The sequence below is a fragment of the Oxyura jamaicensis genome, chromosome 1 (genome assembly GCF_011077185.1).
Source record: "Oxyura jamaicensis isolate SHBP4307 breed ruddy duck chromosome 1, BPBGC_Ojam_1.0, whole genome shotgun sequence".
Lineage (NCBI taxonomy): Eukaryota > Metazoa > Chordata > Aves > Anseriformes > Anatidae > Oxyura > Oxyura jamaicensis.
In genome coordinates this window covers 170,842,270-170,852,982 of record NC_048893.1, presented here as the reverse complement: position 1 = coordinate 170,852,982, position 10,713 = coordinate 170,842,270, and positions in this window count along the sequence as shown.

The window sequence follows — 10,713 nt, the reverse complement described above, 5'->3', positions numbered from 1 at the left end:
AGGAAGTCAGAGATATTAGGTGTAGGTCTGCTTTAATCTGAAGAAGTTTGAAACTGTTTTTTAATGTCCCAAGAAAGTTCCACAATCGCCTTACCATATGATGTCCTTGGTGGCAATTTTACCTATTCCTCCTTTGGAAAGTAAGCAAACCATTGTGAAGTTACGAATGCAAAAGTTCAGATGCAGAAAAAAATATTTGAGATTGGACAGGGAGAGAATGAGATTTTGGATCCACTCTTTTAAGGGTGTGTGCATAGTTTTGGGGTCCTTTTTGTTTGTTAAAGTTTAGTTATTTTTATTTATTTAAAATTAATTAATATTCTAATACTCAACATACATAAACATCAGATAATTAACTGTCATTTAGAGGAAGTAGGATCTCTTGAGGATGAGGTGAACACGATGTTGGCTTATCAGAATGTGAACATTTCAGTGGAAATGGATTGTTAAAGAAAACAGAAAGAAACAGAAAGCGTTAACATTCTTTACTTAGCAACGCTTTGTTAATCGGGGGGGGGGGGGGGGGGGGGGGGGGATGTGGGTTAACCTCTGTGAGGAGTACAGAAGCTGTCTCTTGATAGGTAAAACCAGGTCCAGATGGATCCAAAAGGTACCTTCCATTTGGCAGAGCTTAGGTAAATGAGCGACATGGGTTGTGCCTTTGTGAAAATATTTTTAAGAAAGGAAAAAAAAAAAAAAAATGCTGCTCAACAGCACTTAGGAGAGGGGAGTGAGAAAATATGACAGAAGAAATGCTGCAGACACCAAGGTCAGTGAAAGAAGCTGAAGAGGTGCTCCATGTGCCAGAGCAGAAACTGCCCTGCAGCCCATGGGTCCCATGGCAGAGCAGATCTCCATGCTGCAGCCTGTAGAGGAGCCCCCAGTGGAGCAGGTGGATATGGCCTGGAGGAGGCTGTGTCCTGTGGAGGGGCCCCTGCAGGCTCCAGGCCTTAGCTGCAGCCCATGGAAAGGAGCCCATGGTAGAGATGAAGTTCTGGTGGGAGCTGCCACCCATGGGAGACCCATGCTGTAGCAGTCTGTTTCTGAAAGACTGCCCTCCATGTTATGGTCCCATATTGGAGTTCTTGAAGAGTGGGAGGGAACCCATTTTGGAGCAGGGGAAGAGAGTGACCATGAAGAAGCAGCGGAGACAAAGTGTTATGGACTGACTGTTATCCACCACTCCCTTTTCCCCTGTGCCACCTGAGAGCAGGAATAGGCTGTTTGGGAGGAAGGTGGTTTTAGTTTCTCACATCTCTAGTGTGTTAGTAATGGGCAAAAAATTAAATTGATCTCCCTTGTGCTGAATCTGTTTTGCCCATGAGAGTAATTGATGAGCAATCTTCTTGTCCTTATCTCAAACCTTGACCCTTTGTCAGTGTTTTTTCTCCTCTTCCTTTGAGGAGGGGGAGTGAGAAAGCAACACGGTGGAGTTTAGCTGCCCATCAGGGTGAAACCATCACACACACACTCAGTATGAGGAAATAACGGGAAGAACTGGAAGCTTTGGTCCTTTCCCAGAGTTATGATAGTATTAGTGAGACTTGGTGGAATGAGTCCCACAGCTGGAGTGCTGAGATGAAGAGCTATTGCTTGTCCGGGGGAGATAGTCTGGGCAGGTAAAGCAGAGGTGTTGTGCTATACATAAGGGAGAGATTAGACTTGCCATCAGGGATGACTCAGTAGAGAGACTCTGGGTGACGATTAAGGAGATGGACAGCAAAGCACATATCCTTGTGGGTGTCTACTATCAACTGCCCACCCAGGGTGATGGCACAAGTGAACTACGAGTCAGAGTAGAGGGGGAGAGTCACGTCCCTCACCCTGCTGGCCGTACTTTCTGGGCTGCAAGTACATATTGCTGGCTCATATTGAGCTGCTTCTCATCAACCAACAGCTCCAGGTCCTTCTCCTTAGAGTTTCGCTCAATTCATCCTCTGCCCAGCCTGTATTTGTGCTTGGGATTTCCCTGACTCAGATGCAGGACCTTGCATTTGGCTTTGTTGAACTTTATGAGGTTTGCACAGGACCACCTCTGAAGCCTGCCAAAGTTGCTCTGGATGTTCATATAGTCCCCCATAATGCTGTGAACACCAGCTATTTCACTGCAGGGTCCCCACAGAAACTTTACTAGAAATTAAACCAGCAAAAGTGGGTGTAGGTAGACTTTCCCTCTGCATCAGAAATGTAAATATTTCTGAAGGTGAAACACAGTGAGTGGAGAATTACTTGAATGATATAAAACCAGTTTAAGTTTTGAAACACGGTTCAGTTTTCCTTTCAATATGAGAGTGCATGCTTACTGTCCAAACTTCAGCTTAATGACATCTAGCTGAAAGCAGCATATGCTCTGAATATGTCAGGGTTTGAAACACAACAAAGAAGTGTGTCTTTAAATATTGATCTCTAAAGTAAAATGAGGTGAAAAGTGTAAAATGAAAAGTAGCAAAATGAAAAGAAATAAAACAAAATAAAATAAAAGAAATAAAACAAAATAAAATAAAATAAAACAAAACAAAACAAAACAAAAAATAAAACAAAACAAAACAAAAAATAAAACAAAACAAAACAACAAATAAAACAAAACAAAATAAAATAAAATAAAATAAAATAAAATAAAATAAAATAAAATAAAATAAAATAAAATAATGAGGTTTAAAACTTATCTAAAGGAAAAACAAATGCTAGTAATCATAGGCATGGATGTTTTCTGTTTAGCTCTGTGCTATTCAAGAAAAGTAATGTTGCAAAATATTGTATTGCGTTCGGTGAACTAACAGTTTATTTTTTCTGTTTCGTTTTATTTTCGTCTTTTTATATCCTTAAAGTTTGATGGGATCCCACAGACTTAATTATATGTCCATAAGTATGTATAGGAGTCCTACTGCAACAAAAATAAATTTATTTCATCTACAAATATATTTTGAAAACAATAGTAATCTGTGTTTTCTTTAAATTGATTAGACTTGATTGTCTGTTTTAATTTTGAGGTATTGTACATACAATGCTACAGAGATTCAATTGTCTCTTAATATTAGCAGGATTCACCACCCGAAGATTTTCTCTTGAATACAGTCAAACATCTGATCTGGATCCATGACTTCCACTTTTAGATTATGTGTCATCTAACTCCAGTATCTAAACAAGCTTCTACCACCTTCTGCTAGCAGAATAAGTAGTTTCAATGAGTGGTTAAATAAATAAATAATAATAATAATAAAATCTTAGCTTAAAAATGTAAAATATTCACAGTTAAGCTGCTATGATCTACTTCCTCAAACACAAATACTAATACTTCTGTAAGCAAGACAGTTGAAGGTTGTGATACAAAGTTTTTAGAGAAAGATAACATCCTTTATTAGACAGAATGAGTGGAAAATAATAATAATAATAAATATATGCAAAACAAATTATGTACAGTGCAATTGCATACCACCTGCTAACCAAAGGCCAGCCACTCCACAAGCAGTGCTACAGCCCCTCCCTCCAACTCCCCCCAGTTCTATTCTTCAGAATAATGTCATGTGGCATGGAATATCCCTTTGGCCATGGACAATTTCAGTCATCTGTCCCTTCCCAGCTTCTTGTGCACCCCCAGACTTACTGCTGTCAGGGCATCAGGAGAAGCTGCAGGAGGGACCAAGCAGGGTCCCCTAAAGGGAGATAGGACCAGATGACCTCCAAAGATTCCTTCGAACCTAAACCATTCTGTGATTCTGTAATCTAAGATCAGGATAAATAGAGAATATTGTCATCCACTTTTAGATAGCATGAAAGAGATTATGTAAATTTGCCATAAAATAATGTTATTGGTAGTACAAAATGGATTTAAGGCTTGAATGTAGTCACAAAGAAATACGTGACATTTTATTATTAAAATTTCACCCTTGAAATATATCTGTTCATCACCTCATCTCAAGATTCTGTCATTTGTGTTCGTTGAAATGGACAGTAATTAAATTATCCTGTAGTGTCTGTCTGTTGTTGTTGTTTTTGTTGTTGTTGTTTGTTTTGGTTTTCTTTAATGTGTAGATTTTTTTTTTTTTTTTTCTCATGCAAAGTTCTGGAAGACAAAATACTAATATCACTCACATAGTAGAGTAGAAGTAGACCATAATGATAATGATGGATTTTAATTAACATTATTATTTCAGAGTTTTGCATAAAAAGAAAATAACTCTGTAATGCTATCTATTCTCATTAGAAGCCTTTCATTTGAAGCAGATATCATGATTTCCACTTTTGTATAATATGTAAATTAACTTAATATGTTCCACAACTATGCACTGTGCCTTGTGGCTGTCTGCATTTTGATCAGCTGGACATTACCTGTTTATAGCCTTGGTAACCTGTTGGGAGAGAAACAGAATTGGCTAAGCAATTAAAATTCAGAATAGGTCACAGCAGTACAATACACTAACACAGTGCTTGATTCTATATAATGGACTAGACATCAAAAAATTTCTGTATCTCTTTTTTTTTTTTTTTTTGACAAAGATTTTAATGAGAACAGAAACTGGCACAATATAAATCTGTATGACACAATTTCTTAATCATAAGGGAGAACAGAAGACGTGAAATATTAGAATCTCAAGATGTTCTCATTAGTCTGAAGACTAAAAAACTGTGATTGTATTTGGTCACTCTAATCCAATCCAAAAGGAAAGAACCCTCACAATTTGTCAAGCACTTTGAATAATAATGTAAAATATTATTTTGCAGAGAAATGCAGAGAGATTTTTCACGATATGTAGGAAGGATGCAAACATTCAGTCTTAAAAGCTTTAATTTCCAGTGTCCTGACCTGGGATGGGATGTGTGTTCTTAAGTGACATATGTGGGTTCTCTGAGAACTACATGGGGCAATGTAATTTCTTCATGTTCTTATGTAAACTGTAATATTTTGTTTATTTTAATCTTCTCAACCACATAGAATAAAAAGATGAAAAACTTATTAATAAAACAGCATAACTGCTAAAGCCTGGGACATTTAACATACTTCATTCTTACTAAAAGCACAATTGTCTTCTGAAGTTCTACAAAATAAAGTATTTTACTAGAACATTAAAATTCAATAGCTAGCATTACATTATGCTTATAAAAAGCTCATATCTAGTTTTATTACATTACATTAATCAATTGGTGTGAATTGTATCAGTATGGATTTAATATTAGTAGACATAGGTTTTTGACAGTTATTTTTCTTTAATACCTTATTGGAATAAAATGTAATAGGAGTATGATTTTTTAGTTACATATAATTCTGTATGAGCAATAATTATTCATTTTCAAGCAAAGATTATATAATGGTATCTGAAATTTATTGTATTAATCTGGAGAATCATGTTGCTTTGCTAAAGTTATAATATAGACTCTCACTAACATTGCCAGGTGTCCAACCATTAGAATCTCTTTTTCAATTGCTTAGAATTGTTTGATATTTCCTAGTCAAGATTGCTTCATGTTGAATTTATTTATTTGTGTTTTTTTCTGTGGTTTTGTTGTTGTTGTTATTGTGGTTTTGTTTTATTTTTATGCAAATGTAAAACAAGTAAATGTTATGTTGTTTGGAGGGAATATATCCTGCCTAGCCCACATTGACTATTAATGACAAATATCTCCATTGAAAATTCGAAAAGACTAGCATGGTAGCACTGCTCAATTTTGGAGCAAGATTTAAAGTTTTAAAGTTTTATTGGATAAAGCCAAATCTAAAGGCTTAGACAGAGAAATGAGTAACCTTGTCTTTTAACTTGTAGATGCAAAATAATCAAATCTATTTGATTTCCTGGAGACTGTGTTAGAAGTACTAAACTGAATTCTGTCAGCTAGAATTAGAACTAAGTACAGACAAATAGTTATTATAGAATAATAGAAAGGATTAGGTTGTAAAGAACGTTAAAGGCAATCTAGTTTAACCCCTCTACCATGGGCAGGAATACCACCCACTAGACCAGGTTTCCCAAGGCCTCATTCAGACTAGTCTTGAACACTTCCAGGGATGAAGCATCTGCAATTTCTCTGGGCAACCTGTTCCAATGCCTCACCACCACCTGAGTGAAGAACTTCCTTCTACATCTAATCTAAATCTCCCCTCTTTCAGTTTAAAACCATTCTTCCTTGTCATGTCATTATTTGCCTGAGAAAAAAGTTGCTCTTCATCTTCTTATAAGCCCCCTGCAAGTACTGAAAAGCTGAAATCAGGTCACCCCAAAGCTGCTTTCTCTTTAGGCTGAACATCTCCAGCTCTCTCAGCCTTTCTTCAAAGGAGAGGTGCTCCAGACCTCTGATCTTCCTCATGGCCTCTTCTGGACTTGCTCCAACAGGTCCACATCCATCTTGTGCTGGGGGACCCAGACCTGGGCACATTACTCCAAGTGGGGTCTCACAGTAGCAGAGTAGAGGGGAACAGTCATCTCCCTTCACCTGCTGCCCACGCCTCTGTTGATGCAGCCCAGGACACATTTGGTCTTCCGGCCTGCAAGCACACACTGCTGGCTCATGCTGAGCTTTTTGTCCACCAGAACCCCCAAGTCCTTCTCTGCAGGGCTACTTTCAATGAATTCTTCTCCCAGTCTGTTCTCATGTCTGGGATTGCCCCGACTCAGGTGTAACACCTTGCACTTAGACTTGGTGAAACTTATTAGGTTCACATGGGCCCACTTTTCTAGCTTGTCTGGGCCCCTTTGGATGGCTTTCCTTCCTTCTGTTGTATCAACTGCACCACTCAGCTTGGAGTTATCTACAAACTTGCTGAGGCTGCACTGGATCTCACTGTCTATGTCATTGATAAAGATATTAAACAGTAGCAGTCCCTAAACAGACCCCTGAGGGACACCACTTGCCACTATACTCCACCTGGACATAGAGCCATTGACCACCTCTCTCCTGGTGTGGACTTCAAGTGAATTCCTTATCCACTGAATGGTTCACACATCAAATCCAGGACTCTCCATTTTGGAGACCAGGATGTCATGTGGGACCATGTTAAAGGCCTTGCAGAAGTCCAGTTAGATGACACCGGTTGGTCTTCCCTTGTCAACTGATGCAGCCACTCCATCATAGAAAACCACCAGACTGGTCAGTCATGATTTGTCCTTGGTTAAGATGTGCGGGCTGTCTTGAATCAAGTTCTTGTCCTTCATGTGTCTTGTCATTGCCCCCAGGAGGATCTTTTCCATGATCTTCCCAGGCACACAGGTGAGGCTTACCAGTCTGTAGTTCCCCAGATCCTGTTTTTTACCCTTTTTGAAAATGGGAGTGATGCTTCCCTGTTTCCAGTCACTAGGAACTTCACCTGACTGCCAGGACCTCAGCTTTCGCCATGTCTTCTATTACTAGTTCTCCCTTCTCATCCATCAGAGGGGGTACACTCTTAAGGACCTTTCTTTTCTGGCCAATCATAGAATCATAGAATATCCCGAGTTGGAAGGGACCCATAGGGATCATTGAGTCCAACTCCTGGCTCCACATCCAAAAATTCAGACCATCTGACCAAGAGCACAGTCCAAACTCTTCTTAAACTCCAACAGGCTTTGTACCGTGATTACATCCCTGGGGATCCTGTTCCAATGCACGACAACCCTCTCAGTGAAGAACCTCTTCCTCTCTTCCTGATATCCATCCTGAACCTCCCCTGTCTCAGCTTGACACCATTCCCTTGGGTCCTATCGCTGGTTGCTAAAGAGAATACATCGGCACCTGCACCTTCATTCCCTCTCATGATGTACCTATAGAATCCCTTATTGGTTTTATTTGCATCCATTGTATATTACAGGTGTGGTCTTATTTGAATCTCTGTGTTAAATTGTTGAAAATTACTATGTGGACAGCCTCTGAACTATTTAAGAAGGTAAAGAAATTTTCTTGAAAGTGTTGTTTCCTTTATACGTGGGATTAACAGTACACACCAGAAGTGACAGATGGAAGCTGAAATCATCTGTGTTCTTAATAATGTTCTTCTAACTGGTACTTTGGAACACAAAGAATAAGAAAGGGAAAGGTAAGAAGAAGTAGATGAGGACAGTCCTTTGTATATCATTAATATAATATATATATTAATATTTATATATAATTAATATAATCTTTAAGCATAAAATAAAGCAACAAAAATAAACCTATGCCAGAATTTCCTGTTGTTTCATTTGGTATCTTGAAACCTCTAATGTCTAGGTTAGCTATAAGAGATCACTATATTATATTTATATATATATATATATATGCAATTTATTTTTCAAGTTTAAAGTAATTATATTACCCATTACTTTATAATTGGTAATTAAGAATACTGTAGAAATTTTCTGAAACAAATTAAGGTAACTACTAACACTATTAGCAATTAAGGTAACTGCTAACACTATTAACTAAAGTTAATATATATATTTAAACTTTAACTTTCAGCTAAATATTGTCTTAAAATTTGGTACTTTTTCAACTACTCTGACTGACTTCAGCAGAATTATAAGTATTTGCAGAAGTAGTTCCTAGGTACTTCCTTTTGTAATTTTACATCTTAAAAAAGAAAATATGCCTTGAAGAAAAAGGACCTTGAAAGGTCACTATAATTCATGTTATTTATCCTTTTCAGTTTTTCTTAGGATCTTTCAGTTCTGTACAGTCATCTTTAGTATCAATTTCCTGATTTTGTTTGTTCCATTTGCAGATATACCTTATAATCTCTATAATCAAAATCAGATATTTCAACACTGTCAAAGAGGTTCTGGGAGTTGGTCTTCTACAGTGTGATGAAGAGATCTGATAGCCTTTTACTGCTGCTGCAATAAAAGTTGAAAAGATGAGTGAGCCTTTTTTTTTTTTTTTTTTTTTTTTTTCCTCATTGACAGACGACAATGGCCACTGATTGTGGCTTGGAAGCTGCAGACTGGATTTTTCAGAAGTCTTTTATTGGCAGAGTAGTTCAGAGCTGGAGACATTTACCTGAAGGGTTTATGGAATCCATATCCTTGTAGACTTCCAGGCTTAGCAACCAATGTTAAGGAGTGAAGTGCTGGCAGTGGAAAGTCGCATGTAGGTGAGAATGATGCATGTCCCTTCTATGATTCTAAACAGGTCCTGTTACCTTGGTCAAGCTGCATACTCTAAGGAGATTAATCACAATGCATATACCTTAGCTTACTTGTTGGCTTTGATTTTCTAATTAACCATTTTTTTTCTAAAATAAAACTAGGGTTCAGCAATGTTGACAGTATGTTCCTGTGCATGCTGGAAATGATATTGTATGACTTCTAATTCCTTTTGTTCCATAAAGCACCATCACACTATCTTGTCAGGCTTTGAACTCTCAGGATATTATGCCCACGGCATCATAATGCATCTCTTCAACATAAGTAACTCAACACTTGCCATCATGTAACAAAAACATCATATTGGTACTTGCCACACCTCCCATACATTCATAGAATCATAGAATGGCTTGAGTTGGAAGGGATCTTAAAGATCATCTAACTCCAACACCTATGCCATAGGCAGAGAAGCCACCCACTAGATCAGGTTGCCCAGGGCCTCAACCAACCTGGCCTTGAACACCTCCAGGGATGGGGCATGCACAACTTCTCTGGACAACCTGAGAATTATTTTAGGAGCTCCATTTCAAGAGCTCCATTTTAGGAGCTCCATTATTTCAGGACCTTTAACCGCAAAGCATGCTAGTTATCATCATGCCCTAGCAATATAAATATGGCCCATTATAGTCTTAGTTCAAGCGATTCAAAGTGGTTTTAACTGAGCTACATTCCAGGGGATCAGTTTTCTGTTCAGTAGATGGAAATCATTCTGAATCATTTGGTTTAGAACCTAGATATTACTTTTCTGAATAGATACTGTTAACAGGGTAGGTGTAGAGTACGCACCACATGGTATAAATATAACATTCACTGATGTTCTGACCATAAATTAATCAGAAACTTCCACCATCAGTTTGCTTAACAAGCATTTCAAATTCTTGTACATTTTAACTAAAATGAATGAGCAAGAAGTGTTATCACAAAATGTTTCAAATGGTGAGAAGGCTCATCTAAACTGATCAGTTAAGGCACAAATTACCTGATAAATATTTAGACAACAAGACTTGGAAGAATCTTGCTCATTATTTGTCTAATTCTCTACTATAAACATAAAGGTAATTCATGATGTTTACCCTAGATGCAGTATCTGGAGATAACCACTAAAATTTAATTGCTTTATCACTGGTATATAGTGCTAGATGCTTCAAAGAAGTGTAAAACTTTAGGTAATACAAAACAGACACTGTGGGAGACGTAGATGATTCCTCATTTCAGATTACCTGAACACCAGTCGTGATACTTAGGATATGGCAAGTTTCATGAGATCCTGGCCAGCCGAATTGAATCCCTAGAAGAATTCATCTCACTTATTCCAGGTCAATAAAATGCAGATGTTTAAATTCTCATTGTAATAAATGAAAATCCAGTTAATATAGTCAACGGAACCTGGAAAGAAATTGATTTCATCATGAAGTAGGCAACCATATTCGTTCAGGTGAGTACATTAGCTTAGGTAATACTATCGATTGCATTGATGTGTTTTCCATTAACTATGAAGTCATCTAGCCATCTTCCTCAGAAGCAGATGTCTATACCAAAAGTTAGATGTGATGAATCTTGCCCTAAATTTAGGAGGAAAGAGAGAAGGAAGGAAGGAAGGAAGGAAGGAAGGAAGGAAGGAAGGAAGGAA